Below are 8,769 nucleotides of genomic sequence, written 5' to 3' on the forward strand. Positions count from 1 at the left end.
TGTCTACATCAATCATAGCTTTTGCTGTGGCTAGGAAGGGTCTTCCAAGGATGATGGATTCATCCTCATCCTTTCCAGTGTCTAGGATTATGAAATTAGCAAGGATGTAAAGGCCTTTGACCTTTAGTAGCACGTCCTCTACCTATCCATAAGCCTTTTTCATGGATTTGTCTGCCATCTCTAATGAGAATTTGGCAGCATGTACCTCAAAGATTCACAGTTTCTCCATTACAGAGAGTGGCATTAAGTTTATGCCTGACCCCAGGTCACACAGAGCCTTCTCAAAGGTCATGGTGCCTATGGTACAGGGAATTAGGAATTTACCAGGATCCTATTTCTTTTGAGGTAATGTCTGCCTAACCAAGTCATTCAGTTCATTGGTGAGCAAGGGGGGTTCATCCTCCCAAGTCTCATTACCAAATAACTTGGCATTCAGCTTCATGATTGCTCCAAGATACTTGGCAACTTGCTCTTCAGTAATATCTTCATCATCCTCAGAGGAAGAATATTCATCAGAGCTCATGAATGACAGAAGTAGGTTCAATGGAATCTCTATGGTCTCTAGATGAGCCTCAGATTCTTTAGGTTCCTCAAATGGGAACACCTTTTTGTCCAGAGGACGTCCCATGAGGTCTTCCTCACTGGGATTCACGTCCTTCTCCTCCTCTCTAGGTTTGGCCACACCAAGTAAGGTTATGGCCTTGCACTCTCTTTTTAGATTCTCTTCTGTATTACTTGGGAGATTACTAGGAGGAGTTTCAGTGACTCTTTTACTTAGCTGGCCCACTTGTGCCTCCAAATTTCTAATGGAGGACCTTGTTTCATTCATGAAACTTAGAGTGGCCTTAGATAGATCAGAGACTATGTTTGCTAAGCTAGAGGGACTCTGCTCAGAATTCTCTGTCTGTTGCTGAGAGGATGATGGAAAAGGCTTGCTATTGCTAACCTATTTCTTCCACCATTATTAAAGCCTTGTTGAGGTTTTTGTTGATCTTTCCATGAGAAATTTGGATGATTTCTTCATGAGGGATTATAGGTGTTTCCATAGGCTTTACCCATGTAATTCACCTCTGCCATTACAGGGTTCTCAGGATCATAAGCTTCTTTTTCAGAAGATGCTTCTTTAGTATTGTTGGATGCATTTTGCAATCCATTCAAACTCTGAGAAATCATATTGACTTGTTGAGTCAACATTTTGTTCTGAGCCAATATGGCATTCACAGCATCAATTTCAAGAACTCCCTTCCTCTGAGGCGTCCCATTACTCACAGGATTTCTTTCAGAAGTGTACATGAACTGGTTATTTGCAACCATGTCAATGTGTTCCTGAGCTTCTGCAGGCATTTTCTTCAGGTGAATAGATTCACCTGCAGAATGGTCCAATGACATCTTAGACAATTCAGACAGACCATCATAGAATATATCCAGGATGGTCCATTTTGAAAGCATGTCAGAAGGACACTTTTTGGTCAGTTGCTTGTATCTCTCCCAAGCTTCATAGAGGGATTCACCTTCTTTCTGTCTGAAGGTTTGAACATCCACTCTAAGCTTGCTAAGCTTTTGAGGAGGAAAGAACTTGGCTAAAAAATCCGTGACCAGCTTATCCCAAGAGTTCAGGCTATCTCTAGGTTGAGAGTCCAACCATGTTCTAGCTCTGTCTCTTACAGCAAAAGGGAAAAGCATAAGCTTATAGACCTCAGGATCAACTCCATTGGTCTTAATAGTATCACAGATCTGCAAGAATTCAGTTAAGAACTAAAAAGGATCTTTTGATGAAAGTCCATGAAACTTGTAATTCTGTTACATCAGAGAAACTAATTGAGGCTTAAGCTCAAAATTGTTTGCTCCAATGGCAGGGATTGAGATGCTTCTTCCATGAAAGTTGGAATTTGGTGCAGTAAAGTCACCAAGCATCTTCCTTGCATTGTTGTTGGGTTCGGTCATGTCTACTTCTTTTTCGAAAATTTCATTAAAGTCCTCTTCAGAGTGTTGTGTTTTAGCTTCTCTTAGCTTCCTCTTCAGAGTCCTTTCAGGTTTCGGATCAGCTTCAACAAGAATATTCTTATCCTTGCTCCTGCTCATGTGAAAAAGAAGAGAACAGAAAAGAAGAGGAATCCTCTATGTAACAGTATAGAGATTCATTTATGTGAGTAGAAGAAGAAAAGAATAGAAGAAGGAGAAGAGAAAAATTCGAACACAGAGGAGAAGAGAGGGTTCGAATTTTGAGATGAAGAGAATTGTTAGTAAATGAATAAATAAATAGAAAAATATGAGAGAGAGGAGAAAATTCGAATATTAACAAAAAGAGAAGAAAAATATTTTTGTTTTTATTTTAATTTTAAGTTAGAATTCGAAAATTAAGAGAAGAAATAAAATTAAAATTAAAATTAAAATAATTAGTTAATTAAAGAGAATTTTGAAAAAGGGTGAGGAATTTTTGAAAGTTAGAGGGAGAAAAGTAGTTAGGTGGTTTTGAAAAAGATAAGAAATAGTAAAACAAACAAAAAAAATCAATTAGTTAGTTGAAAAAGATTTGAAAATCAATTTTGAAAAGATAAGAAGTTAGAAAAGATTTTGAAATTGATTTTGAAAAAGATATGATTAAAAAGATATGATTGAAATTTATTTTGAAAAAGATTTAAAAAGGAAATTAAAAAGAATTGATTTTTAAAATTAAAATTGATTACTTGACTAACAAGAAACTAAAAGATATGATTCTAGAATTTAAAGATTGAACCTTTCTTAACAAGAAAGTAACAAACTTCAAATTTTTGAATCAATCACATTAATTGTTAGTAAAGTTTCGAAAATTATGAGATAAGATTAAGAAAAAGATTTTAAAAATCAATTTTTTAAAATTTTCGAAAAATAATAAGAAAAATGAAAAAGATGTGATTTTTGAAAAAGATTTTGAAAAGATAAGATTTTTAAAATTGAAATCTTGACTTGACTAACAAGAAACAACTTATTTTTAAAAATTTTTGACTAAGCCAACCCAAAGATTTCGAAATTTATGAGTGAAACAAGGAAAAGATATTTTTTATTTTTGAATTTTTAATGAGGAGAGAAAAAAACACAAATATGACCCAAAACATGAAAATTTTGGATCAAAACTAATGATGCATGCAAGAACACTATGAATGTCAAGATGAACACCAAGAACACTTTGAAGATCATGATGAACATCAAGAACTTATTTTTGAAAAATTTTCAAGAAAAGAAAAACATGCAAGACACCAAACTTACAAATTTTTAATGTTTAGACACTAATAAACTAAAAATGCATATGAAAAACAACAAAAGATACAAAACAACAAAATATGAAGATCAAACAAGAAGACTTATCAAGAACAACTTGAACATCATGAATAACACATGCATGAATTTTTTGAAAATTTTTAGAAAATTAAAAAGATACAATTGACACCAAACTTAAAAATTTGACTCAAGACTCAAACAAGAAACACAAAATATTTTTTATTTTTATGATTTTATAAATTTTTTTATTTTTCGAAAATTACTTTGGAAAAACGAACAAGAAGAAAAAAATTTTTTGAAAACTTTTTGAAAATAAAATAAAAATTACCTAATCTAAGCAACAAGATGAACCGTCAGTTGTCCAAACTCAAACAATCCCCGGTAACGGCGCCAAAAACTTGGTACACGAAATTGTGATCTCAATGGCGCCAACAACTTGGTACGCACAATTGTAATATCACTCCGTTTCACAACTTCGCACAACTAACTAGCAAGTGCACTGGGTCGTCCAAGTAATAAACCTTACGTGAGTAAGGGTTGATCCCACGGAGATTGTCGGCTTGAAGCAAGCTATGGTCACCTTGTAAATCTCAGTCAGGCGGATTCAAATGGTTATGGAGTTTTAATAATTTAAAAGATAAATAAAACATAAAATAAAGATAGAGATACTTATGTAATTTATTGGTGGGAATTTCAGATAAGCGTATGGAGATGCATTGTTCCTTCTGAATCTCTGCTTTTCTACTGCCTTCATCCAATCCTTCATACTCCTTTCCATGGCAAGCTGTATGTTGGGTGTCACCATTGTCAATGGCTACTTCCCGTCCTTTCAGTGAAAATGGTTCTCTACGATTTCTGTACGGCTAATCAACTATCGGATTGCTCGTTTCGGATGAAAAATACCATGTACAGATATCGTATGGCTAATCAGCTGTTGGTTCTCGATCATGTAGGAATAGAATTTACTATCCTTTTGCGTCTATCACCACACCCTACAGTCGCGAGTTTGAAGCTCGTTACAGTCATCCCTTCCCAGATCCTACTCGAAATACCACAGACATGGTTAATCTCAGGAATGCTGCCAATTGATTCTAGCTTATACCACGGAGGTTTCAATCTCATATTTAGATGCCCCATTGTCAGAGGGGAGTCAATGTGAATCGTTGATTAGAAATCCAAGAGATATACATTCAAGCTTGTCTTCATGTAGAACAGAAGTGGTTGTCAATCACGCGTTCATAAGTGAGAATGGTGATGAGTGTCACATAATCATCACATTCATCATGTTCTTGTGTGCGAATGGATATCTTAGAATAAGAATAAGCATGAATTGAATAAAAAACAGTAGTACTTTGCATTAATACTCGAGGAATAGCAGAGCTCCACACCTTAATATATGGTGTGTAGAAACTCCACCGTTGAAAATACATAAGTGAAAATAAGGTAGGCATGGCCGTGAGGCCAGCCCCCAATGTCTAAGGACTAACAATGATCAAAGATATTCCAAAAGCTCGTCCAAATATTCTGAATACAATAGTAAAAAGTTCTATTTATACTAAACTAGTTACTAGGATTACAGAAATAGGTAAATGATGCAGAAATCCACTTCCGGGTCCACTTGGTGTGTACTTGGGCTGAGCATTGAAGCTTTCATGTGTAGAGGTCTTCCTTGGAGTAAAACGCCAATTTGTAACTTGTTTCTGGCGTTTAACTCTGCAACTTGTTTCTGGCGTTTAACGCCAGAATAGGGCAGAAAGCTGGCGTTAAACGCCAGTTTGTATCATCTAAACTCGGGTAAAGTATAGACTATTATATATTGCTGAAAAGCCCTAGATGTCTACTTTCCAATGCAGTTAAGAGCGCGCCATTTGGACTTCTGTAGCTCCCAAAATTTTATTTCGAGTGTAGGGAGGTCAAAATCCAACAGCATCAGCAGTCCTTTGTCAGTCTCCGAATCAGATTTTTGCTCAGGTCCCTCAATTTCAGCCAGAAAATACTTAAAATCACAGAAAAACACACAAACTCATAGTAAAGTCCAGAAATGTGAATTTTTCTTAAAAACTAATAAAAATATACTAAAAACTAACTAAATTATACTAAAAATTATGCAAAAGCAATGCCAAAAAGCGTATAAATTATCCGCTCATCATAATACTTTAACTATAGTGGAAATTCTACCATTGTTGTGGTAGAGACTTGATGTAGGTTGCATTGCACAAGGCAACCAAACTGGGAGACATGCCTATGTTATTCTTCTTCTCTTTCTCTAAGTTCTATTTTTTTATATTTATGAGACAAAACTGAATTTTCTCATAAAGTTTCTGCTGCATAGTTCAAATAGATTCTTAAGTAAAAAAATTTGTAAGTAAAGGCTTAATTCATTAAAGTAAAAGAAGGTCATAGATTCAACTCCCCTTTTCTAAGCCTTCTACAACCTTCACATGGTAAATTGCAAAAGAAAATAAAAACTATAACCGACTATTCACAATATCAACAATAGAAACTCAATCAAGCATATATAAATCATAAAAGACCAAATTCATAAGCAAAAGATTCAAGAAATCAAAATTGCATATATTAACAAAATAACTTGAACCATAAGAAAATGTAGCAAGAGTAGTGTAATTAAAGAGAAGATTAAAGGTCACTTACAAAGAGATGAGTAAAATACAAGATTACAACTGAAAGTATAAAATTCTACAATGAAACCTAATTAAAACCCTAAGAGAGAATTTCCTAAATCACACTACTCCTACTCCTACTAATGTTGTAATATGTGTAAAAGTGAGCTCGTTTAGTGTATGTTCATTTACCTCTGATATAGCCTTCAATTTGGCTTCAGCAACTCCAAAAATTGGGTCAAGAAGCCCCCAAAATCGTAAGCCACGTGCTTCATTAATGAAGTCACCCACTGGGACTTGTGCGTACGCACAGGTGTGTGTGTATGCACACTTGCTGATTTCTCTACTTGTGTGTACGAACAGGAGGTTGTGCGTACGCACACTTCAGTATGTGCTTCTCCTTTGTTTTCTTCATGAAATCTCCCATTTTGCATTCTTTCTTCTACCTTTACCAAACTATTCTTGCCCAATTGACCTGAAATCACTTAACGAAACATATCACGGCATTGAATGGAATAAAAATGGAACTAAAATGATCAATTTAAGCACAAAAATGCATGTTTTCACATTTAGGTCCAATCTAGAGAGAAATCACAAAAGTATGCTATTTTGCTAATTAAGTGTGAGTTTATGTGATGAAATCCGTCCAATTCAAGCAAAAAATTATCGTCATATATGGACTCATCAATCACCAGTCTAAATAGCTCTCCATTTATGGCTCTTAGGCTTGATAAATTGATCTAACTAGAGCAAGAGGTCCAACGTGAGACTCTAACTTCTTCTTATACATTGCCATCTTTCTCATTATGTAGCACCTCAACTCTTTACACATCGTCAGAATCAACTTTTTCATATATTCTACGATCTTTGCATTTCAAACTTCACACATGTTAGTGATATTGTCCACTTTGGGCCCATGACTAAAATACGCCTTACACCAAACAGTCGGCTCAAATTTCTGCATATATTCCTATGCTGGAGCACATGCTTGCTTCAGTTTCTCCATTGCAGCACTAAATTCATTGTGTGTGGTACACTTTGCACAATCCTACACTAATTGCTTTGTCTCTTCATCTTTGAAGTGCTTGATGAAGTTCTTCCAAATATGTAGAACACAGTTCCTGTGATGAGCACTCGAGAAAACATCTTTCAAAGCTAATGCCAACCCCTAATTTGCACCCAAGACAATATATCAGTAGTTCCATTTAATCAGAATACATGACATTAAAAAATAGCTAACATAGCAAAGTATAATAGTATATGGTATCAAACTCATCAATAACTTCAGGAGATATGACATCCATAAAATAATTTAGAAAACAACTAAAAGACCAGAATACATGATACCAAAATCATCAATAAGTCAAAATATATGACATTAAAAAATTTACAAGTAACCAAGCAGATTACAAGGTATCAAAATCATCAACAGGTAACCAAGCAGATTACATGATATCAACAACAAATAAGAGTATATGACATTAAAAAATTTAACAAAACAGAATATATGTTTTTGTAAAAAAAAAAAGAGTTAGAAGTGACATTTTGTTGATCCGAGATGAAATTCATACCCAACTCAGTGCAATCTCCTAGATCTTGTTGAAGTATTAACAAGAACCACTTCTATGTATTTTTATATTCGTTAGGAACTATAGCACACATAATAACAAAAAAATGGTCATTGGCATCTTGCCCCACTACAGATCATAGCTGCCTACCATAGTAACCTTTAAGAAAATACCCATCTAACCTTATTAAAGGCCTACGCCCATCTCTAAAACCTCTTTTACATGTATCCAAACTTATGTATAATCTATCAAAAAGTGGTAGTGACTTTAGATGATGTATGACATCCATTAAAGTTGTACCTCCAGGATTACTACTATGAAGTTCTATCAGATAATCATGAATTTTTTCATACTGAGCTTGTTCGTTGCCTATAACTATCTCTTTAGCAACCTTCAGTGACCTACTTATTATTTTACCACTAAGATACACATTGTAATCTTCAATCATGTATTCCATAGATTTTTAGGCTTTAAGTCAGGTTGAATAAGTAGTGTCTTGACCAACTTTGATGTTAACCATTGCCTGTCAGCTAGATTACTACCGAAATCCCTAGCACAGTTATTCTCATTCACCAAAGTCTTCACCTGATAAAAACCATTTGCATTGTTCCAAGATGTCAAAATCAACCAAAGACAGCCCTTTCCTGTACATGTAGCCATTACCCTCTTCTTTTCATTCTTTAGATACATTACATCCTTCACTTTATATACAAAATAGTCCTTTGGAGCATTCTTGAAACTATCCATTGTAATGAATGGCTGCCCAACTTTAAAATCAACATCCTCATACTATGTCTCTTCATTGAAGGTATCAAATGCAGTCCTGCCTTCATCATCATCTGACACTGGGCTGTTAAATACTTCACTCTCATACTCATAAGGCTTGTCATAATTAAAGTCTAACTCTTTTCCAACTATTTCAAAATTTGAACCACTATATTCATAGCCAAACCATTTTCATACCCCTCACTACCCACTGCTTGAAGCCCATCACCCCTACCACCTTTCACCCAATTTTTTCTATCACTAAGAATATGTGTCCTTCTCCTACCTGAATACTTCTTTGAAGCCCTTTTCTTGGTTGTCTTCGGAGAATAATTTGGACCACTCTTACTTGGTCCAGCCTTATCCGCAATATGTGGGCCACCCTTGATCAAATAACTATTTGAGCCAAACTTATCATCTGAGCCAGACTTCACCTCACTATCTAGGCCCTGACTAGCTCTCTTCCTTGGTGATACTATTTTTTTCTTCTTTTTTGTCAACCTCTCCTTCCTTCTCTGCTTCTCACTATCTTCAGTACTATTTGTATCTTTATATCC

The 8,769-nt window shown here is 35.0% G+C and overlaps 1 non-coding gene across 1 annotated transcript; it reads left to right on the plus strand.

The window, feature by feature from the left end:
- The first annotated feature begins 1,443 nt into the window (after positions 1–1,443).
- LOC112715896 (small nucleolar RNA R71) lies at positions 1,444–1,551 on the plus strand. The gene has a single exon (XR_003160043.1). It is a non-coding gene; the product is annotated as a small nucleolar RNA R71 (small nucleolar RNA).
- The last annotated feature ends 7,218 nt before the right edge of the window (positions 1,552–8,769 follow it).

Source organism: Arachis hypogaea, chromosome 1, assembly GCF_003086295.3.
Source record: "Arachis hypogaea cultivar Tifrunner chromosome 1, arahy.Tifrunner.gnm2.J5K5, whole genome shotgun sequence".
Classification (NCBI taxonomy): Eukaryota; Viridiplantae; Streptophyta; class Magnoliopsida; order Fabales; family Fabaceae; genus Arachis; species Arachis hypogaea.